The sequence below is a fragment of the Acipenser ruthenus genome, unplaced genomic scaffold (assembly GCF_902713425.1).
Source record: "Acipenser ruthenus unplaced genomic scaffold, fAciRut3.2 maternal haplotype, whole genome shotgun sequence".
Classification (NCBI taxonomy): domain Eukaryota; kingdom Metazoa; phylum Chordata; class Actinopteri; order Acipenseriformes; family Acipenseridae; genus Acipenser; species Acipenser ruthenus.
Window position 1 is genome coordinate 1 of NW_026707538.1, and position 24,739 is coordinate 24,739.

The following is a 24,739-nucleotide window of genomic DNA, read 5'->3' on the forward strand; positions in this document are numbered from 1 at the left end:
TAACCGGCCACACACATGGAGCGCGTTAATAAAACCCGAGAAAAAACAAGGCCTGCGGACATTATGATTACCAAGATGTTATGTTAAACTCAACAATAACACATTCAAAGTATTGGAAAGGCATAATTAGAGGTCTCATCTTTATGAGGCAGTTTAGCAGTGTGAAGAAAGTGGCGAGGTGCGGGCTTGCGGTGACTTTCTCTCATTTAAAAAGCTGTGATTTGAATACTAAAAAGAAAAACATGTAAAATTACCAAGCATTCGGTGGACGTTTTAGAAATAAATTAACAAGAACAGTTGTCAGAAGTGGGGTTCGAGCCCACGCCTCCATGGAGACTGCGACCTGACCACAGCGCCTTAGACCGCTCGGCCATCCTGACTTACACCGACGACTTTGCACCACGCTGCAGCACACTGCTGAAACCTCCCATGTCTGACGCTGCAGTAAGTCACCTGGCGTGTGCGTGTACTTGTTCTTTTTCTGTTTATATTAAGGAGGGCGACAGGTTTTGTCGCATTTCTGTATGGAATCACAAGGACACTCCTCTTACTGAAAGAAAATATACTGCAAACAGAGCGATCGCTTCACGGTTTGAATCAAAATCAGAACAGTCTGTTAGCAAATGAACTTCATCAAAAACCACAAAAGGCATTACATAAATGTTACAGATATATTTCGTAGACAGAACAGTTGTAACATATTTGAGTACATTTCTAAACATTCTGCTAATAACAGACATAATCTCAAAGCGCTATAATTTATTTTCAGATCTTATGAAAGACAAGTATGGTTGCGCATTATATCACAGAAAACAGGATAATCCTAGCGCTTCATTTAATCCCTCGGGTTGTACCATATGGAGATAGAAGATCCATTTGGATTCACATTGTAATAGTTTTTGATCGAGATTATCACGTCCTCGAGCTTGAAATATTTTTTGTATGCTGCGGTATTTCAGATCTGAAATGGATGTTTGGCATCTACGAAATGTCTAGCTAGTGGTGAATGGATATCTTTTCACCTAATTGAACTTTTATGCTTGCCTCATCAATGCGCAATCGTCACTGTCTAGTAGTTTTACCAACATATTGCAAATGGCAAGGACAAAAAAACAAATAAATGACATGCGTTGAAGCACAGGTCATCACTTGTAAGACACTGTACTCTTTTTTCGTTGTATGGCTTGTAAAAAACGCAAACGCATTATCACAGGCGGCACAATTACGACATGGGAAAAAATCCAGTAGATTTGTCCCAGTACACCTAGATCTCTCGAACATGTCAATGAGTCAGCCCTTAATAAACACTGTCCGTGTTCATTTCTGTGTATATGACATTGTCCTATAACCAATATCTGTTATGTAAGCGTATTGGTATGAAACCAATCGCAATTAATGCGATCCGTGTTTTCAGTCAGTTTGATAGTTTTAATCAATCATCGAAAAAAGCAGCAGTGCTTTGCAACTGTAGTTCATCTTTCTTATGTTTTGGTAAGACACCCACTCAGAACGTGTCCGCTTCCTCCAGCCCCCTAAGGAACACTGGAGCGGTCATCAATAACAGCGAGCAGTTGGTCAAAACAACACTCGCTGTCTTCTTCACGCTCAAAAACGAACACTCTCACTCTTCCTCGTGGGTAGCGAGCCCAAACACTTTCAAAACGCCATTTCGCTAGCAAATTCACTATAGAAATGATCCCTGAAAGTATTGTTTTATGGGCAAGTGGCCGACCGTCTCCCTACCAACTCTGAGTGGCACCGGTAGCTGTGCCGGTGACAAATAAACAGGAGCACTTTCATATAATGCAATTGCTGTAGCCCAGTGAGTTGTTACAATAACATTTCAAACTCATTCCAGACTGCAGGCGGTTAAAAAGCTTAATTGGGTTCAATTTTTTGGTATGATTTAAAAAGTACGAGCCAGTTGCCTCATTTGCATTGCCTGCCTTCCTCCTTTGCACTGTGACGTCTATCAAATGTGTGCTTAAAATCTGATGAATACGATTCCCATTTGAACCGTAAATATTTTAATTATACGCATACAGTGTTCTGTTGGGGCTCCGAGGGTGTTATCTAATAAAACAACGTAATCGGTGAGCGCGTTCGGCTTAACCAAAACGTTGCTGTTTCAGGCCCACGCAGGGACGAGGCATTCTTTTTGTCAATCGCCTTTCTGTCAAGCCAGTAAACCTGTATATAATAAGAAACATTCAACAGCTCGGAAACACCATAATAGAATCCAATGCGTTTACAAATGTGTTTTGAAACTGTTCATTTTTCACCCAAATGCGGTTCTCAAAAATTGTTTTGCCTACATTTTTCTATTGCTATTATTATTTTTTTCCAGAGTAAGACGACAAAGCAAACATCCATGAAATAGGTAAACACTGCTACAGCGCTTGAACTGTCTCAACAAACGTTCAGCTCTAAAACGTGTACATTGAAAGTCTATTAACATCTTTAACACAATCATGTGTGTTCCAATAGCGGCTATTCCACATGGTGATCAATAAAGTGAATGCTGGCTTTGTTCACATATTAGCAAGACGTTTTCAGGATTCACGCATATTCTGAACAAGCACACTAGAATATGGTAATGAAAGGACAGGAAAATAACAGGTTTATTGGCTTTGGTCTTGTATCGTCACCCTGACTACTGTCAGGTAAGGAAGTGGCATTAATCAAAACGTAATTATGTAAGGTTACCAATGCGCAAATACGAAGCATATTAAAACTTCTTCACAATCTTAAATCTTCCCACATGCATTTCAAACACTTACTGATAAGTACGGCCCTTTCCCAATGTAACTGCTTTGTTTGAACACCAAAGATGGCTTGGATATTTATGAAACCACGATACTATTGTTCCCACTTTCTTTAGAACTACCAAATGTGCGCTTCCCATGTCAGCCCTAGTGGCCTAATGGCTAAGGCCACTGGCCTCCTAAGCCAGGGATAGTGGGTTCGAGTCCCATCTGGGGTGGGGTTTTGTTATAAAATCGAACATAATTGTGTTATGTTTTATTGGCATGTGATATTTTGTAGATCTTGTTATCTGTTAAGTCCGCTCACGCTAGCCACAACGTGCTTGAGTGCTGTGGCAGCAGCCATGAAGCAAGTCAGTTTTTCAGTTGAAATAAAGATCTACTTTGTTTTTTGTGTATGGGTGGTTTGAAAAGATCACTTAAATTGTTACGTATTTTGAAATAAAGATGTATTCATTATTATGAACGTTGACAGAAAGGATATTGTATTTACATTTCCCACGTGTGCTTGCCTTGTATAAATCGATGGAGTTTCAACAAAGGCATTTGACTTCGGTTCATGTTAGCCTATACTGCCATCTGCAGCATTACCGCGGGTGTCTTTTACTTCTTTTGACAATAATATGGATCATTTCACAGTCCCATGTAAGAACATGTAGTCGTGGCCGAGTGGTTAAGGCGATGGATTAGAAATCCATTGGGGTTTCCCCGCGCAGGTTCGAATCCTGCCGACTACGTAAGCTTTCTTTTTAATTGTATGTGTTCATTCCTAATACATGTTTAAAGATGAGGAATCTGAAATATTACTGGTTCTACTTCATATCGCACCGGTTCATTTTGTTAAAGAATGTTCATTTTGGCACCATTCCAAATGCTGTGGTTTCTTTAAAGAAGAAAAGTCATGGCCCGTACGGGGATCGAACCCGCGACCTTGGCGTTATTAGCACCACGCTCTAACCAACTGAGCTAACCGGCCACACACATGGAGCACGTTAATAAAACCCGAGAAAAACAAGGCCTGCGGACATTATGATTACCAAGATGTTATGTTAAACTCAACAATAACACATTCAAAGTATTGGAAAGGCATAATTAGAGGTCTCATCTTTATGAGGCAGTTTAGCAGTGTGAAGAAAGTGGCGAGGTGCGGGCTTGCGGTGACTTTCTCTCATTTAAAAAGCTGTGATTTGAATACTAAAAAGAAAAACATGTAAAATTACCAAGCATTCGGTGGACGTTTTAGAAATAAATTAACAAGAACAGTTGTCAGAAGTGGGGTTCGAGCCCACGCCTCCATGGAGACTGCGACCTGACCACAGCGCCTTAGACCGCTCGGCCATCCTGACTTACACCGACGACTTTGCACCACGCTGCAGCACACTGCTGAACCTCCCATGTCTGACGCTGCAGTAAATCACCTGGCGTGTGCGTGTACTTGTTCTTTTTCTGTTTATATTAAGGAGGGCGACAGGTTTTGTCGCATTCTGTATGGAATCACAAGGACACTCCTCTTACTGAAAGAAAATATACTGCAAACAGAGCGATCGCTTCACGGTTTGAATCAAAATCAGAACAGTCTGTTAGCAAATGAACTTCATCAAAAAACCACAAAGGCATTACATAAATGTTACAGATATATTTCGTAGACAGAACAGTTGTAACATATTTGAGTACATTTCTAAACAATCTGCTAATAACAGACATAATCTCAAAGCGCTATAATTTATTTTCAGATCTTATGAAAGACAAGTATGGTTGCGCATTATATCACAGAAAACAGGATAATCCTAGCGCTTCATTTAATCCCTCGGGTTGTACCATATGGAGATAGAAGATCCATTTGGATTCACATTGTAATAGTTTTTGATCGAGATTATCACGTCCTCGAGCTTGAAATATTTTTTGTATGCTGCTGTATTTCAGATCTGAAATGGAATGTTTGGCATCTACGAAATGTCTAGCTAGTGGTGAATGGATATCTTTTCTCCTAATTGAACTTTTATGCTTGCTCATCAATGCGCAATCGTCACTGTCTAGTAGTTTTACCAACATATTGCAAATGGCAAGGACAAAAAAACAAATAAATGACATGCGTTGAAGCACAGGTCATCACTTGTAAGACACTGTACTCTTTTTTCGTTGTATGGCTTGTAAAACGCAAACGCATTATCACAGGCGGCACAATTACGACATGGAAAAAAATCCAGTAGATTTGTCCAGTACACCTAGATCTCTCGAACATGTCAATGAGTCAGCCCTTAATAAACACTGTCCGTGTTCATTTCTGTGTATATGACATTGTCTATAACCAATATCTGTTATGTAAGCGTATTGGTATGAAACCAATCGCAATTAATGCGATCCGTGTTTTCAGTCAGTTTGATAGTTTTAATCAATCATCGAAAAAGCAGCAGTGCTTTGCAACTGTAGTTCATCTTTCTTACGTTTTGGTAAGATACCCACTCAGAACGTGTCCGCTTCCTCCAGCCCCCTAAGGAACACTGGAGCGGTCATCAATAACAGCGAGCAGTTGGTCAAAAACAACACTCGCTGTCTTCTTCACGCTCAAAAACGAACACTCTCACTCTTCCTCGTGGGTAGCGAGCCCAAACACTTTCAAAACGCATTTCGCTAGCAAATCACTATAGAAATGATCCCTGAAAGTATTGTTTTATGGGCAAGTGGCCGACCGTCTCCCTCCAACTCTGAGTGGCACCGGTAGCTGTGCCGGTGACAAATAAACAGGAGCACTTTCATATAATGCAATTGCTGTAGCCCAGTGAGTTGTTACAATAACATTTCAAACTCATTCCAGACTGCAGGCGGTTAAAAGCTTAATTGGGTTCAATTTTTTGGTATGATTTAAAAAGTACGAGCCAGTTGCCTCATTTGCATTGCCTGCCTTCCTCCTTTGCACTGTGACGTCTATCAAATGTGTGCTTAAAATCTGATGAATACGATTCCCATTTGAACCGTAAATATTTTAATTATACGCATACAGTGTTCTGTTGGGCTCCGAGGGTGTTATCTAATAAAACAACGTAATCAGTGAGCGCGTTCGGCTTAACCAAAACGTTGCTGTTTCAGGCCCACGCAGGGACGAGGCATTCTTTTTGTCAATCGCCTTTCTGTCAAGCCAGTAAACCTGTATATAATAAGAAACATTCAACAGCTCGGAAACACCATAATAGAATCCAATGCGTTTACAAATGTGTTTTGAAACTGTTCATTTTTCACCCAAATGCGGTTCTCAAAAATTGTTTTGCCTACATTTTTCTATTGCTATTATTATTTTTTCCAGAGTAAGACGAAAAAGCAAACATCCATGAAATAGGTAAACACTGCTACAGCGCTTGAACTGTCTCAACAAACGTTCAGCTCTAAAACGTGTACATTGAAAGTCTATTAACATCTTTAACACAATCATGTGTGTTCCAATAGCGGCTATTCCACATGGTGATCAATAAAGTGAATGCTGGCTTTGTTCACATATTAGCAAGACGTTTTCAGGATTCACGCATATTCTGAACAAGCACACTAGAATATGGTAATGAAAGGACAGGAAAATAACAGGTTTATTGGCTTTGGTCTTGTATCGTCACCCTGACTACTGTCAGGTAAGGAAGTGGCATTAATCAAAACGTAATTATGTAAGGTTACCAATGCGCAAATACGAAGCATATTAAAACTTCTTCACAATCTTAAATCTTCCCACATGCATTTCAAACACTTACTGATAAGTACGGCCCTTTCCCAATGTAACTGCTTTGTTTGAACACCAAAGATGGCTTGGATATTTATGAAACCACGATACTATTGTTCCCACTTTCTTTAGAACTACCAAATGTGCGCTTCCCATGTCAGCCCTAGTGGCCTAATGGCTAAGGCCACTGGCCTCCTAAGCCAGGGATAGTGGGTTCGAGTCCCATCTGGGGTGGGGTTTTGTTATAAAATCGAACATAATTGTGTTATGTTTTATTGGCATGTGATATTTTGTAGATCTTGTTATCTGCTAAGTCCGCTCACGCTAGCCACAACGTGCTTGAGTGCTGTGGCAGCAGCCATGAAGCAAGTCAGTTTTTCAGTTGAAATCAAGATCTACTTTGTTTTTTGTGTATGGGTGGTTTGAAAAGATCACTTAAATTGTTACGTATTTTGAAATAAAGATGTATTCATTATTATGAACGTTGACAGAAAGGATATTGTATTTACATTTCCCACGTGTGCTTGCCTTGTATAAATCGATGGAGTTTCAACAAAGGCATTTGACTTCGGTTCATGTTAGCCTATACTGCCATCTGCAGCATTACCGCGGGTGTCTTTTACTTCTTTTGACAATAATATGGATCATTTCACAGTCCCATGTAAGAACATGTAGTCGTGGCCGAGTGGTTAAGGCGATGGATTAGAAATCCATTGGGGTTTCCCCGCGCAGGTTCGAATCCTGCCGACTACGTAAGCTTTCTTTTTAATTGTATGTGTTCATTCCTAATACATGTTTAAAGATGAGGAATCTGAAATATTACTGGTTCTACTTCATATCGCACCGGTTCATTTTGTTAAAGAATGTTCATTTTGGCACCATTCCAAATGCTGTGGTTTCTTTAAAGAAGAAAAGTCATGGCCCGTACGGGGATCGAACCCGCGACCTTGGCGTTAGTAGCACCACGCTCTAACCAACTGAGCTAACCGGCCACACACATGGAGCGCGTTAATAAAACCCGAGAAAAACAAGGCCTGCGGACATTATGATTACCAAGATGTTATGTTAAACTCAACAATAACACATTCAAAGTATTGGAAAGGCATAATTAGAGGTCTCATCTTTATGAGGCAGTTTAGCAGTGTGAAGAAAGTGGCGAGGTGCGGGCTTGCGGTGACTTTCTCTCATTTAAAAAGCTGTGATTTGAATACTAAAAAGAAAAACATGTAAAATTACCAAGCATTCGGTGGACGTTTTAGAAATAAATTAACAAGAACAGTTGTCAGAAGTGGGGTTCGATCCCACGCCTCCATGGAGACTGCGACCTGACCACAGCGCCTTAGACCGCTCGGCCATCCTGACTTACACCGACGACTTTGCACCACGCTGCAGCACACTGCTGAACCTCCCATGTCTGACGCTGCAGTAAATCACCTGGCGTGTGCGTGTACTTGTTCTTTTTCTGTTTATATTAAGGAGGGCGACAGGTTTTGTCGCATTCTGTATGGAATCACAAGGACACTCCTCTTACTGAAAGAAAATATACTGCAAACAGAGCGATCGCTTCACGGTTTGAATCAAAATCAGAACAGTCTGTTAGCAAATGAACTTCATCAAAAAACCACAAAGGCATTACATAAATGTTACAGATATATTTCGTAGACAGAACAGTTGTAACATATTTGAGTACATTTCTAAACAATCTGCTAATAACAGACATAATCTCAAAGCGCTATAATTTATTTTCAGATCTTATGAAAGACAAGTATGGTTGCGCATTATATCACAGAAAACAGGATAATCCTAGCGCTTCATTTAATCCCTCGGGTTGTACCATATGGAGATAGAAGATCCATTTGGATTCACATTGTAATAGTTTTTTGATCGAGATTATCACGTCCTCGAGCTTGAAATATTTTTTGTATGCTGCGGTATTTCAGATCTGAAATGGAATGTTTGGCATCTACGAAATGTCTAGCTAGTGGTGAATGGATATCTTTTCTCCTAATTGAACTTTTATGCTTGCTCATCAATGCGCAATCGTCACTGTCTAGTAGTTTTACCAACATATTGCAAATGGCAAGGACAAAAAAACAAATAAATGACATGCGTTGAAGCACAGGTCATCACTTGTAAGACACTGTACTCTTTTTTCGTTGTATGGCTTGTAAAACGCAAACGCATTATCACAGGCGGCACAATTACGACATGGAAAAAAATCCAGTAGATTTGTCCAGTACACCTAGATCTCTCGAACATGTCAATGAGTCAGCCCTTAATAAACACTGTCCGTGTTCATTTCTGTGTATATGACATTGTCTATAACCAATATCTGTTATGTAAGCGTATTGGTATGAAACCAATCGCAATTAATGCGATCCGTGTTTTCAGTCAGTTTGATAGTTTTAATCAATCATCGAAAAAGCAGCAGTGCTTTGCAACTGTAGTTCATCTTTCTTACGTTTTGGTAAGACACCCACTCAGAACGTGTCCGCTTCCTCCAGCCCCCTAAGGAACACTGGAGCGGTCATCAATAACAGCGAGCAGTTGGTCAAAAACAACACTCGCTGTCTTCTTCACGCTCAAAAACGAACACTCTCACTCTTCCTCGTGGGTAGCGAGCCCAAACACTTTCAAAACGCATTTCGCTAGCAAATCACTATAGAAATGATCCCTGAAAGTATTGTTTTATGGGCAAGTGGCCGACCGTCTCCCTCCAACTCTGAGTGGCACCGGTAGCTGTGCCGGTGACAAATAAACAGGAGCACTTTCATATAATGCAATTGCTGTAGCCCAGTGAGTTGTTACAATAACATTTCAAACTCATTCCAGACTGCAGGCGGTTAAAAGCTTAATTGGGTTCAATTTTTTGGTATGATTTAAAAAGTACGAGCCAGTTGCCTCATTTGCATTGCCTGCCTTCCTCCTTTGCACTGTGACGTCTATCAAATGTGTGCTTAAAATCTGATGAATACGATTCCCATTTGAACCGTAAATATTTTAATTATACGCATACAGTGTTCTGTTGGGCTCCGAGGGTGTTATCTAATAAAACGATAGGTTGCGGATGCAACCCCGGTTCCCTGAAAGAGAAAATAACCATCAACATGAGATATTGCCGTCAGGCAGCACCGGTAGGCTGAGCTTTTATAGCAAAGCTGCCGATAGGCCCCCACGCCAGCTGCAGTGTAAGCCCGCCCCCCTGGGAGCTTACTTAACTGCGCGCGTGGGGATGCACTTCCTCTTTTGCTCTTCAGGCCGTGAAGGCTACCGGAGCGACCTCGCAGCTTGATGGTTATTTTCTCTTTCAGGGAACCGGGGTTGCATCCGCAACCTATCGTTCCCTTTCAAGTCGAAAATAACCATCAACATGGGATACAGTGTACCCTAGCTGTCGCGAGGGAGGATTCTCGGCAGTAGGACAGACTTACGTCATAACGCAACTGCGTAGGCAGTACATCTAGGCATATGCGGAGCTGCGCCTCAGCGTCTATGCTCGTAATGACACCTGTCTTAAAGGTGGAACAGTCAACACCATGCTATCTACCACTCTATACGTCCGCATCCTGAGGCGTCATAGAGTGTAAAACAGATGCTCCAAACAGTGGAGCAGAGGAATCCAGTACATTTAACCTGTAAAACCTCATGAAAGTATGCGGCGTAGCCCAACTGGCTGCCGCGCAAATATCAGACACCGGCACCCCTCGAAAGAGGGCCCAGGATGTCGCCATACCCCTAGTAGAATGCGCCTTCAACTGCCCTGGTGGCGGAAGGCCTGCAGATTCATACGCTAATTTAATAGCATCCACTATCCAGTGGGAAAGGCGCTGTTTAGACAGCGGCTGACCCAAAGATCTAGAACCATGGCATATGAACAACTGTTCTGTCTGCCTCACAGTCCTTGTACGGTCAATATAACACCTCAATGCCCTCACGGGGCAGAGCATGTGTAACCGCTCTTCCTCTGGGAAGAAAAAGGAGGAGGATGGAACGCCATCAACTCGACTGACTGGTTCATGTGGAACGGGGATATAACCTTTGGTAAAAAGGCCGGATTAGGGCGCATGGAGACCTTAGAACCGTCTCCTGCAAAACGAGTACAAGAAGGATGCACTGAAAGTGCATGTAACTCGCTCACGCGTTTTGCTGATACCACAGCCAGCAAAAATGCAGTCTTAATAGATATGAGCTTCATATCCACGCTGTGGAGAGGCTCAAATGGTGCCTTGGTAAGGGCTTCTAGCACCACATCAAGGCTCCAAGACGGTAAACTGGTCGTTCTTGGAGGCCGCAAGCGTCTTGCGCCTTTCAGAAACTGAGATGCCAAAAAATGGCAACCAGGTGATAAACCGTCAATGCGTACATGACAAGCCGAAATGGCGGCTAAATACACTTTAAGTGTAGAAGGAGATTTCCCTTCATCCAGCAGTTTCTGCAGAAACTGCAATATTACTGCCATAGGACAGGAGACTGGGTCGTGGCTCTCAGCCAGACACCAACTCTGAAACAACTGCCACTTATACGCATACTGCGACCTAGTAGAGGGCGCTCTCGCACTCTGGATGGTCGATATAACTGCAGTCGAAAGCCCTAAGGCTGACAGGCGCTCCCGCTCAGGGGCCAAGCCCATAACTGCATGAGTTTGGGGTTCGGATGCCAAAGCTCTCCTTGAGCTTGGGACAACAGGTCCGCCCGCAGAGGGAGCTCCCTCGGGCGGCCGTGCAGTAATTGCACTAGACTCGGGAACCATATTCTCCGAGGCCACCGAGGAGCGATCAGAATCACTGTCGCTCGCTCTACCCTGACCTTCTCCAAGAAGGCGGGGAGCATCGGAATCGGTGGAAAGGCATACAGGAGCCCTGGCGGCCATTCGTGAGCCAGTGCATCCACCCCCAGGGGGCTGTCGAGGTCCTTCACCAAGAACCATAGAGGACAGTGCGTGGTCTCTCGCGAAGCGAAGAGATCGACTTGCGCTGTGCCGAACCATTCCCAGATGCGCTCTACCACCCGAGGGTGAAGACGCCATTCGCCCGCAAGAGGACCTCCTCTGGACAGGAGATCCGCTGCGTAATTGACTCTGCCCGGCAGATGAACTGCACGCAGAGAGGCTAAACGCGGTTGAGCCCAGAGCAACAGCCGCGTTACCATCCGGTGAAGACCGGGGGACCGCAATCCGCCCTGGCGATTGATATACGCCACTACTGTGGTGTTGTCTGACCGCACTAACACGTGCTTGTCTAGAAGTACTGGCAAGAAGTGCCGAAGGGCGAGGTCCACTGCTCTGAGTTCCAGAGCGTTGATGTGGGCTGACCTCCAGGGTCCTGACCACACTCCACGGGTCCCTGTCCCGTTCCAGACTGCTCCCCAACCTTGGTTGGAAGCGTCGGTTGTGATAACTTCCCTTCGGAAGATGGGACCCAAGCGCACGCCCTGGCGGATGTTCGACTGAACTTTCCACCAGCGTAATGCCTCCCAGCAGGTTCGGGATACCCTCAACCTGCGGTGCTTGTCTCTCCGCGGGTGCAACGCGAAGGCATTGAACCAGGCCTGCAGAGGTCTCTGGTGTAGTAAGCCCAAAGGAAGGGCTTGCGAGGCGGCAGCCATCAACCCCAGCATGCGCTGACAGAGCTCCATGCTGACTGTTTCTCTCAACCTGAATAGGGAGAGACACCGCTCTAATGAGGCAACTCTTTGTGTCGATAGGGTCGCTTCCATGGACACTGAGTCCAGATGCAGACCCAAAAACTCGGTCTGTTGGCTGGGCACGAGGCGGCTCTTGTCTGGATTGACCTTCAGACCTAGCCGCTGGAGATGGTCTGTAACCATCACTGTGTGCTGTGCCAGCTGCTCCTTTGACTGCGCGCAGACGAGCCAGTCGTCCAGATAGTTCAGCAGTCGGACGCCTTGAGCCCGCAAAGGAGCTAAAATGGCGTCCATACACTTCGAAAAGGTTCGAGGAGCTAGAGACAGGCCGAATGGCAGGACGCAAAACTCGTAGACCCTGCTCTGGAATGCGAATCGTAGATACTTCCTGTGACCCGGACAGATGGGAACGTGAAAGTACACATCTGTCAGATCTATGGTGGTAAACCAGTCGCCCTGCCGGACAGACTGGACAATGTGCCTGTGCGTGAGCATCTTGAACGACAACACCCGTAGGTATTTGTTCAGTACACGCAGGTCTAGAATAGGGCGGAGCCCGCCGTCCTTCTTTGGCACAAGGAAGTATTTGGAGTAGAACCCCTGGTCGGTCAGAGCAGGGTCTACTAGTTGAATGGCACGCTTCCTGAGCAATGCCTGTATTTCCACATTCAGAGCTGAGGACTGAACCACGTCCTTCACCACAGTTACCACCACCCCCCTGAAGGGGGGGGGTTTTAACCGGAACTGAAGGGTGTACCCGGTGAGTATAGTTTTGCGCACCCAGATATCGCTGGTGCATTGTTGCCAAAACAGAAGCTGTGGAACAGTATAGGGTTGGGTTAATGGCTGCCTGGTTTTCTCAGGGCTGCTTAGGCTTCGCTCGCTCACGAGGGGCCTGGCCAGCGCCACGAGGGCGTGGTCTGCCGCCTCCTCTAGGTCGCCACCCTGTGCGCTGCGGTCGTCCCCTTGGGATTTGGCCACGCGCTGCTGTATCCGCCGGGGAGGTCTTAGTACCCCCTGGACGCGGCTGGTGTTGCGGTGGTGCTCTACGCCACTGATGTTCTTGTGGGCGTTTGACCTGGAAAGGCCTATGCGGCCATATCATAGCCAACTGCTGTGATGCCTCTCTAGCCTTAGCTGAGCTTTGCAACATCTCTTCCACCGCTGGGCCAAATGTGTGCCCCGGTGTAATTGGGGCATCCAACAAGGGAGCTTTGTCATGCTCCTGGACTCTCGCCTGCGAGAGCCAGAGCTGTCGTCTGGCCACCACCAGAGACGCGATGCTCCTGCCCTGGGCCCGCACGTTAAGCTGGGCTAGCTTGACCAGCAGCTGGGCAACTAGCCCCAACTCTGCTCTCAGAGACACCGAAGGGTAGTCTGGGAGATCCTTTATTAGCGCAGCCTGATAAACTGAGAGGAGGCTGGCCAGATTGGACAGCCTAACTGCCTCTGTAGCCGCCGAATAGCCCTTCTTGAGGTGCACCTCGGTGATCCTGCACTGCTTGTTAGGACAGGTGGGGTCTTTCACCAACCCAGAGAGTGTTGGTGACTTCACCAACGCTGCGAACGCAGCGCCAACTGGCGGAAATGACGCCAGACCCGCTTCACTCGCACCTTGCATGGTAAAGGCAGCCGCCTTACGCGAGGTTGCCGGGGCGGAGGCTGGAGTCCCCCAAGTGGACTGCACCTCCTTAACAAAGTCTGGGAAGGCCGGAAGCGTCCTAGACTGCTGGCCCTGTGCCAAAGGCGACTCAAAAAGAGAGCGCCTAGGCTCTTCAGTGGCAGGCCATTCTAAGCCCAGGTGGCGAGTCGCCCGCTCTACTAGGGACCATAAAGAGTCATCCACGCCTACCTCCATCTCAGACTCTGAGTGGTGGGACGTGAGCTCTGCCTCCACACTATCCTCTCCGTGGAGAGGCTCACCCTCTGATGCATCTCGAGAGATAGCATCCACGTCCCATGCGTCCTGTTGCGCAACTGGAACGGACAGGGGTTGTGGTAGGATGATCGGCTGGTTGACAGCCGGTCTGACTGGCTCCTCTGCGGCCCGAGCTGTGGCCAGGGACATGAGCAACGATTGCTGCCCCATCATAAGGTCCATAAACTGAGACATCTTACTAGTAAGCTCAGTTACACCACCTCGCCTGTCGCGACGAGGAGAACGGGAACGTCCTCTCCTTCGGGGCGATCTAGAGCGGGATCTCGAGATCTGACGGGGGCGTTCGCCGCGAGGAGAAGGGCCTCGCCTTACAGAAAGGCTGTGGGAGCGGTCTCTCTTACGCCTAACGTCAGGAGATCGTTGACCAGGGGTAACCTGGGAAGGCGAACTCCTGGAAAAAGGCAGCTTCGCTGGCGGGGAAGCCAAAGAAGGCTGCGGGGCGGAAAGGGTGTGTGACGACCCAGATGAAGGGGAGTGATCCCCGACTGCTCTCCTCGCCCTACGACGCAGAGTGCGCGTCTGAAAACATGCACATAACGTGCAAAAGGCTTTGTCTGCCAAAGCAGATGCCGCATGCTCCGGCCCCAGACAGGACACGCAGTCCTCATGCGGGTCATTAGCCGGTAACTTCGTCCCACAGGTGACACAGCGGTGAAATGACATGGTGCAGCACGTTGTATGCCCAAGCGTACCGTGCCAGTAATAGGAGCGCCGAGCGTTAAGTACTGAGCACCAAGCGAACAGCTTTAAGGTGCGTTGAGGCGCGTGCACCAAGCACTGAAGACAAACGTCGAGTGCGTGCACTAAGGCACTGAGCGTCGAGGTGCGTGCACCAAAGGTGCGTGCACCGAGCACCGAGCGTCGAGGTGCGTGCACCGAGGCACCGAGCACCGAGCGTCGAGGTACGTGCACCGAGGCACCGAGCGTCGAGGTGCGTGCACCAAGGCACCGAGCACCGAGCGTCGAGGTGCGTACACCGAGGCACCGAGCGTCGAGGTGCGTGCACCGAGCACCGAGCGTCGAGGTGCGTGCACCGAGGCACCGAGCACCGAGCGTCGAGGTGCGTGCACCGAGGCACTGAGCACCGAGCGTCGAGGTGCGTGCACCGAGGCACCGAGCACCGAGCGTCGAGGTGCGTGCACCGAGCACCGAGCGTCGAGGTGCGTGCACCGAGGCACCGAGCACCGAGCGTCGAGGTGCGTGCACCGAGGCACCGAGCACCGAGCGTCGAGGTGCGTGCACCGAGGCACCGAGCACCGAGCGTCGAGGTGCGTGCACCGAGGCACCGAGCACCGAGCGTCGAGGTGCGTGCACCGAGGCACCGAGCGTCGAGGTGCGTGCACCGAGCACCGAGCGTCGAGGTGCGTGCACCGAGGCACCGAGCACCGAGCGTCGAGGTGCGTGCACAGGTGCGTTGCGTGCACTGAGCCCAAGCACTACGCGCCAAAGCGCTACACCAGGCGCCTAAGCGCTGACACCGAAAGCGCCGGAGCGCGTGTACTGCACCAGACGATCCACGTCAGCTGACCCGCAAAGCGGAGACGCTATGTGCTCTAGTACTGTGTCTGAGTCTCGAAAGACAAGGTGTTGTGCTGCTTATAAGGGCAACAGTTAATGCACTTGGTGGTCGTCTTCCTTAGTACTGTATGGGAAAAAAACTTTTTTTTTTTTTGTTTGGACGCTGCAGCAGACACTACGTATAGTGTAGAACAGTGGGGCTATACTCAATAGCAGCCACGTGGCGGTAGAACGCGCCGCGGTGGGGGGGGAGACTGCAATGCAGGTCTGCACGCACACACACACACACACGCGGTCTAGCCTAAGCAAGACCGAGGCTGCAAAAATGCGCGTGGCCTAAGGCCAACGCAACACGCGTCCCAAACAATATACAAAAAAGAATATATATAACAATATATATACACACAAAAAACCCAAATAATAAATATAATATAATTATATATTATAATAATAACAAAGAAAAGGAAGACGGGAGACCACGAAGACGCGATGCCGAAGCAAAGCGAAAGGAAAAATATATATATATTAACAAGAATATATAAATCCTAAAACACAGTAACTGAAATAAACTCAGAGAAGGGGTAATTAACCAGCTTCTCAAGTGTAAAGCTTATCGAGTACAATCAGTTAACAAGCTCGCTCTGTTATCTATTACCTACCGTACCAAGGCTGAAGACAAAAGAGGAAGTGCATCCCCACGCGCGCAGTTAAGTAAGCTCCCAGGGGGGCGGGCTTACACTGCAGCTGGCGTGGGGGCCTATCGGCAGCTTTGCTATAAAAGCTCAGCCTACCGGTGCTGCCTGACGGCAATATCTCATGTTGATGGTTATTTTCGACTTGAAAGGGAACAACGTAATCGGTCAGCGCGTTCGGCTTAACCAAAACGTTGCTGTTTCAGGCCCACGCAGGGATGAGGCATTCTTTTTGTCAATCGCCTTTCTGTCAAGCCAGTAAACCTGTATATAATAAGAAACATTCAACAGCTCGGAAACACCATAATAGAATCCAATGCCTTTACAAATGTGTTTTGAAACTGTTCATTTTTCACCCAAATGCGGTTCTCAAAAATTGTTTTGCCTACATTTTTCTATTGCTATTATTATTTTTTCCAGAGTAAGACGAAAAAGCAAACATCCATGAAATAGGTAAACACTGCTACAGCGCTTGAACTGTCTCAACAAACGTTCAGCTCTAAAACGTGTACATTGAAAGTCTATTAACATCTTTAACACAATCATGTGTGTTCCAATAGCGGCTATTCCACATGGTGATCAATAAAGTGAATGCTGGCTTTGTTCACATATTAGCAAGACGTTTTCAGGATTCACGCATATTCTGAACAAGCACACTAGAATATGTTAATGAAAGGACAGGAAAATAACAGGTTTATTGGCTCTGGTCTTGTATCGTCACCCTGACTACTGTCAGGTAAGGAAGTGGCATTAATCAAAACGTAATTATGTAAGGTTACCAATGCGCAAATACGAAGCATATTAAAACTTCTTCACAATCTTAAATCTTCCCACATGCATTTCAAACACTTACTGATAAGTACGGCCCTTTCCCAATGTAACTGCTTTGTTTGAACACCAAAGATGGCTTGGATATTTATGAAACCACGATACTATTGTTCCCACTTTCTTTAGAACTACCAAATGTGCGCTTCCCATGTCAGCCCTAGTGGCCTAATGGTTAAGGCCACTGGCCTCCTAAGCCAGGGATAGTGGGTTCGAGTCCCATCTGGGGTGGGGTTTTGTTATAAAATCGAACATAATTGTGTTATGTTTTATTGGCATGTGATATTTTGTAGATCTTGTTATCTGTTAAGTCCGCTCACGCTAGCCACAACGTGCTTGAGTGCTGTGGCAGCAGCCATGAAGCAAGTCAGTTTTTCAGTTGAAATAAAGATCTACTTTGTTTTTTGTGTATGGGTGGTTTGAAAAGATCACTTAAATTGTTACGTATTTTGAAATAAAGATGTATTCATTATTATGAACGTTGACAGAAATGATATTGTATTTACATTTCCCACGTGTGCTTGCCTTGTATAAATCGATGGAGTTTCAACAAAGGCATTTGACTTCGGTTCATGTTAGCCTATACTGCCATCTGCAGTATTACCGCGGGTGTCTTTTACTTCTTTTGACAATAATATGGATCATTTCACAGTCCAATGTAAGAACATGTAGTCGTGGCCGAGTGGTTAAGGCGATGGACTAGAAATCCATTGGGGTTTCCCCGCGCAGGTTTGAATCCTGCCGACTACGTAAGCTTTCTTTTTAATTGTATGTGTTCATTCCTAATACATGTTTAAAGATGAGGAATCTGAAATATTACTGGTTCTACTTCATATCGCACCGGTTCATTTTGTTAAAGAATGTTCATTTTGGCACCATTCCAAATGCTGTGGTTTCTTTAAAGAAGAAAAGTCATGGCCCGTACGGGGATCGAACCCGCGACCTTGGCGTTATTAGCACCACGCTCTAACCAACTGAGCTAACCGGCCACACACATTGAGCGCGTTAATAAAACCCGAGAAAAACAAGGCCTGCGGACATTATGATTACCAAGATGTTATGTTAAACTCAACAATAACACATTCAAAGTATTGGAAAGACATAATTAGAGGTCTCATCTTTATGAGGCAGTTTAGCAGTGTGAAGAAAGTGGCGAGGTGCGGGCTTGCGGTGACTTTCTCTCATTTAAAAAGCTGTGATTTGAATACTAAAAATAAAAACATGTAAAATTACCAAGCATTCGGTGGACGTTTTAGAAATAAATTACAAGAACAGTTGTCAGAAGTGGGGTTCGATCCCACGCCTCCGTGGAGACTGCGACCTGACCACAGCGCCTAGACCGCTCGGCCATCCTGACTTACACCGACGACTTTGCACAACGCTGCAGCACACTGCTGAACCTCCCATGTCTGACGCTGCAGTAAATCACCTGGCGTGTGCGTGTACTTGTTCTTTTTCTGTTTATATTAAGGAGGGCGACAGGTTTTTGTCGCATTCTGTATGGAATCACAAGGACACTCCTCTTACTGAAAGAAAATATACTGCAAACAGAGCGATCGCTTCACGGTTTGAATCAAAATCAGACAGTCTGTTAGCAAATGAACTTCATCAAAAAACCACAAAGGCATTACATAAATGTTACAGATATATTCGTAGACAGAACAGTGTAACATAGTTGAGTACATTTCTAAACAATCTGCTAATAACAGACATAATCTCAAAGCGCTATAATTTATTTTCAGATCTTATGAAAGACAAGTATGGTTGCGCATTATATCACAGAAAACAGGATAATCCTAGCGCTTCATTTAATCCCTCGGGTTGTACCATATGGAGATAGAAGATCCATTTGGATTCACATTGTAATAGTTTTTGATCGAGATTATCACGTCCTCGAGCTTGAAATATTTTTTGTATGCTGCGGTATTTCAGATCTGAAATGGAATGTTTGGCATCTACGAAATGTCTAGCTAGTGGTGAATGGATATCTTTTCACCTAATTGAACTTTTATGCTTGCTCATCAATGCGCAATCGTCACTGTCTAGTAGTTTTACCAACATATTGCAAATGGCAAGGACAAAAAAAAACAAATAAATGACATGCGTTGAAGCACAGGTCATCACTTGTAAGACACTGTACTCTTTTTTTCGTTGTATGGCTTGTAAAACGCAAACGCATTATCACAGGCGGCACAATTACGACATGGAAAAAAATCCAGTAGATTTGTCCAGTACACCTAGATCTCTCGAACATGTCAATGAGTCAGCCCTTAATAAACACTGTCCGTGTTCATTTCTGTGTATATGACATTGTCTATAACCAATATCTGTTATGTAAGCGTATTGGTATGAAACCAATCGCAATTAATGCGATCCGTGTTTTCAGTCAGTTTGATAGTTTTAATCAATCATCGAAAAAGCAGCAGTGCTTTGCAACTGTAGTTTATCTTCTTACGTTTTGGTAAGATACCCACTCAGAACGTGTCCGCTTCCTCCAGCCCCCTAAGGAACACTGGAGCGGTCATCAATAACAGCGAGCAGTTGGTCAAAAACAACACTCGCTGTCTTCTTCTCGCTCAAAAACGAACACTCTCACTCTTCCTCGTGGGTAGCGAGCCCAAACACTTTCAAAACGCATTTCGCTAGCAAATCACTATAGAAATGATCCCTGAAAGTATTGTTTTTGGGCAAGTGGCCGACCGTCTCCCTCCAACTCTGAGTGGCACCGGTAGCTGTGCCGGTGACAAATAAACAGGAGCACTTTCATATAATGCAATTGCTGTAGCCCAGTGAGTTGTTACAATAACATTTCAAACTCATATTCCAGACTGCAGGCGGTTAAAAGCTTAATTGGGTTCAATTTTTTGGTATGATTTAAAAAGTACGAGCCAGTTGCCTCATTTGCATTGCCTGCCTTCCTCCTTTGCACTGTGACGTCTATCAAATGTGTGCTTAAAATCTGATGAATACGATTCCCATTTGAACCGTAAATATTTTAATTATACGCATACAGTGTTCTGTTGGGCTCCGAGGGTGTTATCTAATAAAACAACGTAATCAGTGAGCGCGTTCGGCTTAACCAAAACGTTGCTGTTTCAGGCCCACGCAGGGACGAGGCATTCTTTTTGTCAATCGCCTTTCTGTCAAGCCAGTAAACCTGTATATAATAAGAAACATTCAACAGCTCGGAAACACCATAATAGAATCCAATGCGTTTACAAATGTGTTTTGAAACTGTTCATTTTTCACCCAAATGCGGTTCTCAAAAATTGTTTTGCCTACATTTTTCTATTGCTATTATTATTTTTTCCAGAGTAAGACGAAAAAGCAAACATCCATGAAATAGGTAAACACTGCTACAGCGCTTGAACTGTCTCAACAAACGTTCAGCTCTAAAACGTGTACATTGAAAGTCTATTAACATCTTTAACACAATCATGTGTGTTCCAATAGCGGCTATTCCACATGGTGATCAATAAAGTGAATGCTGGCTTTGTTCACATATTAGCAAGACGTTTTCAGGATTCACGCATATTCTGAACAAGCACACTAGAATATGGTAATGAAAGGACAGGAAAATAACAGGTTTATTGGCTTTGGTCTTGTATCGTCACCCTGACTACTGTCAGGTAAGGAAGTGGCATTAATCAAAAACGTAATTATGTAAGGTTACCAATGCGCAAATACAAAGCATATTAAAACTTCTTCACAATCTTAAATCTTCCCACATGCATTTCAAACACTTACTGATAAGTACGGCCCTTTCCCAATGTAACTGCTTTGTTTGAACACCAAAGATGGCTTGGATATTTATGAAACCACGATACTATTGTTCCCACTTTCTTTAGAACTACCAAATGTGCGCTTCCCATGTCAGCCCTAGTGGCCTAATGGCTAAGGCCACTGGCCTCCTAAGCCAGGGATAGTGGGTTCGAGTCCCATCTGGGGTGGGGTTTTGTTATAAAATCGAACATAATTGTGTTATGTTTTATTGGCATGTGATATTTTGAAGATCTTGTTATCTGCTAAGTCCCGCTCACGCTAGCCACAACGTACTTGAGTGCTGTGGCAGCAGCCATGAAGCAAGTCAGTTTTTCAGTTGAAATCAAGATCTACTTTGTTTTTTGTGTATGGGTGGTTTGAAAAGATCACTTAAATTGTTACGTATTTTGAAATAAAGATGTATTCATTATTATGAACGTTGACAGAAAGGATATTGTATTTACATTTCCCACGTGTGCTTGCCTTGTATAAATCGATGGAGTTTCAACAAAGGCATTTGACTTCGGTTCATGTTAGCCTATACTGCCATCTGCAGCATTACCGCGGGTGTCTTTTACTTCTTTTGACAATAATATGGATCATTTCACAGTCCAATGTAAGAACATGTAGTCGTGGCCGAGTGGTTAAGGCGATGGACTAGAAATCCATTGGGGTTTCCCCGCGCAGGTTCGAATCCTGCCGACTACGTAAGCTTTCTTTTTAATTGTATGTGTTCATTCCTAATACATGTTTAAAGATGAGGAATCTGAAATATTACTGGTTCTACTTCATATCGCACCGGTTCATTTTGTTAAAGAATGTTCATTTTGGCACCATTCCAAATGCTGTGGTTTCTTTAAAGAAGAAAAGTCATGGCCCGTACGGGGATCGAACCCGCGACCTTGGCGTTATTAGCACCACGCTCTAACCAACTGAGCTAACCGGCCACACACATGGAGCGCGTTAATAAAACCCGAGAAAAACAAGGCCTGCGGACATTATGATTACCAAGATGTTATGTTAAACTCAACAATAACACATTCAAAGTATTGGAAAGGCATAATTAGAGGTCTCATCTTTATGAGGCAGTTTAGCAGTGTGAAGAAAGTGGCGAGGTGCGGGCTTGCGGTGACTTTCTCTCATTTAAAACGCTGTGATTTGAATACTAAAAAGAAAAACATGTAAAATTACCAAGCATTCGGTGGACGTTTTAGAAATAAATTAACAAGAACTGTTGTCAGAAGTGGGGTTCGAGCCCACGCCTCCATGGAGACTGCGACCTGACCACAGCGCCTTAGACCGCTCGGCCATCCTGACTTACACCGACGACTTTGCACAACGCTGCAGCACACTGCTGAACCTCCCATGTCTGACGCTGCAGTAAATCACCTGGCGTGTGCGTGTACTTGTTCTTTTTCTGTTTATATTAAGGAGGGCGACAGGTTTTGTCGCATTTTGTATGGAATCACAAGGACACTCCTCTTACTGAAAGAAAATATACTGCAAACAGAGCGATCGCTTCACGGTTTGAATCAAAATCAGAACAGTCTGTTAGCAAATGAACTTCATCAAAAAACCACAAAGGCATTACATAAATGTTACAGATATATTTCGTAGACAGAACAGTTGTAACATATTTGAGTACATTTCTACACAATCTGCTAATAACAGACATAATCTCAAAGCGCTATAATTTATTTTCAGATCTTATGAAAGACAAGTATGGTTGCGCATTATATCACAGAAAACAGGATAATCCTAGCGCTTCATTTAATCCCTCGGGTTGTACCATATGGAGATAGAAGATCCATTTGGATTCACATTGTAATAGTTTTTTGATCGAGATTATCACGTCCTCGAGCTTGAAATATTTTTTGTATGCTGCGGTATTTCAGATCTGAAATGGAATGTTTGGCATCTACGAAATGTCTAGCTAGTGGTGAATGGATATCTTTTCTCCTAATTGAACTTTTATGCTTGCTCATCAATGCGCAATCGTCACTGTCTAGTAGTTTTACCAACATATTGCAAATGGCAAGGACAAAAAAACAAATAAATGACATGCGTTTGAAGCACAGGTCATCACTTGTAAGACACTGTACTCTTTTTTCGTTGTATGGCTTGTAAAACGCAAACGCATTATCACAGGCGGCACAATTACGACATGGAAAATAATCCAGTAGATTTGTCCAGTACACCTAGATCTCTCGAACATGTCAATGAGTCAGCCCTTAATAAACACTGTCCGTGTTCATTTCTGTGTATATGACATTGTCTATAACCAATATCTGTTATGTAAGCGTATTGGTATGAAACCAATCGCAATTAATGCGATCCGTGTTTTCAGTCAGTTTGATAGTTTTAATCAATCATCGAAAAAGCAGCTGTGCTTTGCAACTGTAGTTCATCTTTCTTACGTTTTGGTAAGACACCCACTCAGAACGTGTCCGCTTCCTCCAGCCCCCTAAGGAACACTGGAGCGGTCATCAATAACAGCGAGCAGTTGGTCAAAAACAACACTCGCTGTCTTCTTCACGCTCAAAAACGAACACTCTCACTCTTCCTCGTGGGTAGCGAGGCCCAAACACTTTCAAAACGCATTTCGCTAGCAAATCACTATAGAAATGATCCCTGAAAGTATTGTTTTATGGGCAAGTGGCCGACCGTCTCCCTCCAACTCTGAGTGGCACCGGTAGCTGTGCCGGTGACAAATAAACAGGAGCACTTTCATATAATGCAATTGCTGTAGCCCAGTGAGTTGTTACAATAACATTTCAAACTCATTCCAGACTGCAGGCGGTTAAAAGCTTAATTGGGTTCAATTTTTTGGTATGATTTAAAAAGTACGAGCCAGTTGCCTCATTTGCATTGCCTGCCTTCCTCCTTTGCACTGTGACGTCTATCAAATGTGTGCTTAAAATCTGATGAATACGATTCCCATTTGAACCGTAAATATTTTAATTATACGCATACAGTGTTCTGTTGGGCTCCGAGGGTGTTATCTAATAAAACAACGTAATCAGTGAGCGCGTTCGGCTTAACCAAAACGTTGCTGTTTCAGGCCCACGCAGGGACGAGGCATTCTTTTTGTCAATCGCCTTTCTGTCAAGCCAGTAAACCTGTATATAATAAGAAACATTCAACAGCTCGGAAACACCATAATAGAATCCAATGCGTTTACAAATGTGTTTTGAAACTGTTCATTTTTCACCCAAATGCGGTTCTCAAAAATTGTTTTGCCTACATTTTTCTATTGCTATTATTATTTTTTCCAGAGTAAGACGAAAAAGCAAACATCCATGAAATAGGTAAACACTGCTACAGCGCTTGAACTGTCTCAACAAACGTTCAGCTCTAAAACGTGTACATTGAAAGTCTATTAACATCTTTAACACAATCATGTGTGTTCCAATAGCGGCTATTCCACATGGTGATCAATAAAGTGAATGCTGGCTTTGTTCACATATTAGCAAGACGTTTTCAGGATTCACGCATATTCTGAACAAGCACACTAGAATATGGTAATGAAAGGACAGGAAAATAACAGGTTTATTGGCTTTGGTCTTGTATCGTCACCCTGACTACTGTCAGGTAAGGAAGTGGCATTAATCAAAACGTAATTATGTAAGGTTACAAATGCGCAAATACGAAGCATATTAAAACTTCTTCACAATCTTAAATCTTCCCACATGCATTTCAAACACTTACTGATAAGTACGGCCCTTTCCCAATGTAACTGCTTTGTTTGAACACCAAAGATGGCTTGGATATTTATGAAACCACGATACTATTGTTCCCACTTTCTTTAGAACTACCAAATGTGCGCTTCCCATGTCAGCACTAGTGGCCTAATGGCTAAGGCCACTGGCCTCCTAAGCCAGAGATAGTGGGT

At 44.6% G+C, this 24,739-nt stretch overlaps 18 non-coding genes across 18 annotated transcripts; 5 read left to right on the top strand and 13 right to left on the bottom strand.

The window, feature by feature from the left end:
* Positions 1-298: 298 nt before the first annotated feature.
* Positions 299-380, bottom strand: trnal-cag (transfer RNA leucine (anticodon CAG)). Its single transcript has one exon. It is a non-coding gene; the product is annotated as a tRNA-Leu (tRNA).
* Positions 381-1,499: 1,119 nt separating this feature from the next.
* Positions 1,500-1,715, bottom strand: LOC131727664 (small nucleolar RNA U3). Its single transcript, XR_009322217.1, has one exon. It is a non-coding gene; the product is annotated as a small nucleolar RNA U3 (small nucleolar RNA).
* A 1,705-nt stretch (positions 1,716-3,420) lies between these two features.
* trnas-aga (transfer RNA serine (anticodon AGA)) lies at positions 3,421-3,502 on the top strand. The gene has a single exon. It is a non-coding gene; the product is annotated as a tRNA-Ser (tRNA).
* Positions 3,503-3,667: 165 nt separating this feature from the next.
* On the bottom strand, positions 3,668-3,741 carry trnai-aau (transfer RNA isoleucine (anticodon AAU)). The gene has a single exon. It is a non-coding gene; the product is annotated as a tRNA-Ile (tRNA).
* A 288-nt stretch (positions 3,742-4,029) lies between these two features.
* Positions 4,030-4,111, bottom strand: trnal-cag (transfer RNA leucine (anticodon CAG)). The gene has a single exon. It is a non-coding gene; the product is annotated as a tRNA-Leu (tRNA).
* Positions 4,112-5,223: 1,112 nt separating this feature from the next.
* LOC131727661 (small nucleolar RNA U3) lies at positions 5,224-5,438 on the bottom strand. The gene has a single exon (XR_009322214.1). It is a non-coding gene; the product is annotated as a small nucleolar RNA U3 (small nucleolar RNA).
* A 1,701-nt stretch (positions 5,439-7,139) lies between these two features.
* trnas-aga (transfer RNA serine (anticodon AGA)) lies at positions 7,140-7,221 on the top strand. The gene has a single exon. It is a non-coding gene; the product is annotated as a tRNA-Ser (tRNA).
* Positions 7,222-7,386: 165 nt separating this feature from the next.
* trnas-acu (transfer RNA serine (anticodon ACU)) lies at positions 7,387-7,460 on the bottom strand. Its single transcript has one exon. It is a non-coding gene; the product is annotated as a tRNA-Ser (tRNA).
* A 288-nt stretch (positions 7,461-7,748) lies between these two features.
* On the bottom strand, positions 7,749-7,830 carry trnal-cag (transfer RNA leucine (anticodon CAG)). Its single transcript has one exon. It is a non-coding gene; the product is annotated as a tRNA-Leu (tRNA).
* A 1,113-nt stretch (positions 7,831-8,943) lies between these two features.
* On the bottom strand, positions 8,944-9,158 carry LOC131727662 (small nucleolar RNA U3). The gene has a single exon (XR_009322215.1). It is a non-coding gene; the product is annotated as a small nucleolar RNA U3 (small nucleolar RNA).
* Positions 9,159-17,242: 8,084 nt separating this feature from the next.
* On the top strand, positions 17,243-17,316 carry trnar-ccu (transfer RNA arginine (anticodon CCU)). The gene has a single exon. It is a non-coding gene; the product is annotated as a tRNA-Arg (tRNA).
* Positions 17,317-17,753: 437 nt separating this feature from the next.
* Positions 17,754-17,835, top strand: trnas-aga (transfer RNA serine (anticodon AGA)). The gene has a single exon. It is a non-coding gene; the product is annotated as a tRNA-Ser (tRNA).
* Positions 17,836-18,000: 165 nt separating this feature from the next.
* On the bottom strand, positions 18,001-18,074 carry trnai-aau (transfer RNA isoleucine (anticodon AAU)). The gene has a single exon. It is a non-coding gene; the product is annotated as a tRNA-Ile (tRNA).
* Positions 18,075-19,554: 1,480 nt separating this feature from the next.
* LOC131727663 (small nucleolar RNA U3) lies at positions 19,555-19,769 on the bottom strand. Its single transcript, XR_009322216.1, has one exon. It is a non-coding gene; the product is annotated as a small nucleolar RNA U3 (small nucleolar RNA).
* Positions 19,770-21,473: 1,704 nt separating this feature from the next.
* Positions 21,474-21,555, top strand: trnas-aga (transfer RNA serine (anticodon AGA)). Its single transcript has one exon. It is a non-coding gene; the product is annotated as a tRNA-Ser (tRNA).
* A 165-nt stretch (positions 21,556-21,720) lies between these two features.
* Positions 21,721-21,794, bottom strand: trnai-aau (transfer RNA isoleucine (anticodon AAU)). The gene has a single exon. It is a non-coding gene; the product is annotated as a tRNA-Ile (tRNA).
* A 288-nt stretch (positions 21,795-22,082) lies between these two features.
* Positions 22,083-22,164, bottom strand: trnal-cag (transfer RNA leucine (anticodon CAG)). The gene has a single exon. It is a non-coding gene; the product is annotated as a tRNA-Leu (tRNA).
* A 1,114-nt stretch (positions 22,165-23,278) lies between these two features.
* On the bottom strand, positions 23,279-23,494 carry LOC131727660 (small nucleolar RNA U3). The gene has a single exon (XR_009322213.1). It is a non-coding gene; the product is annotated as a small nucleolar RNA U3 (small nucleolar RNA).
* Positions 23,495-24,739: the final 1,245 nt, after the last annotated feature.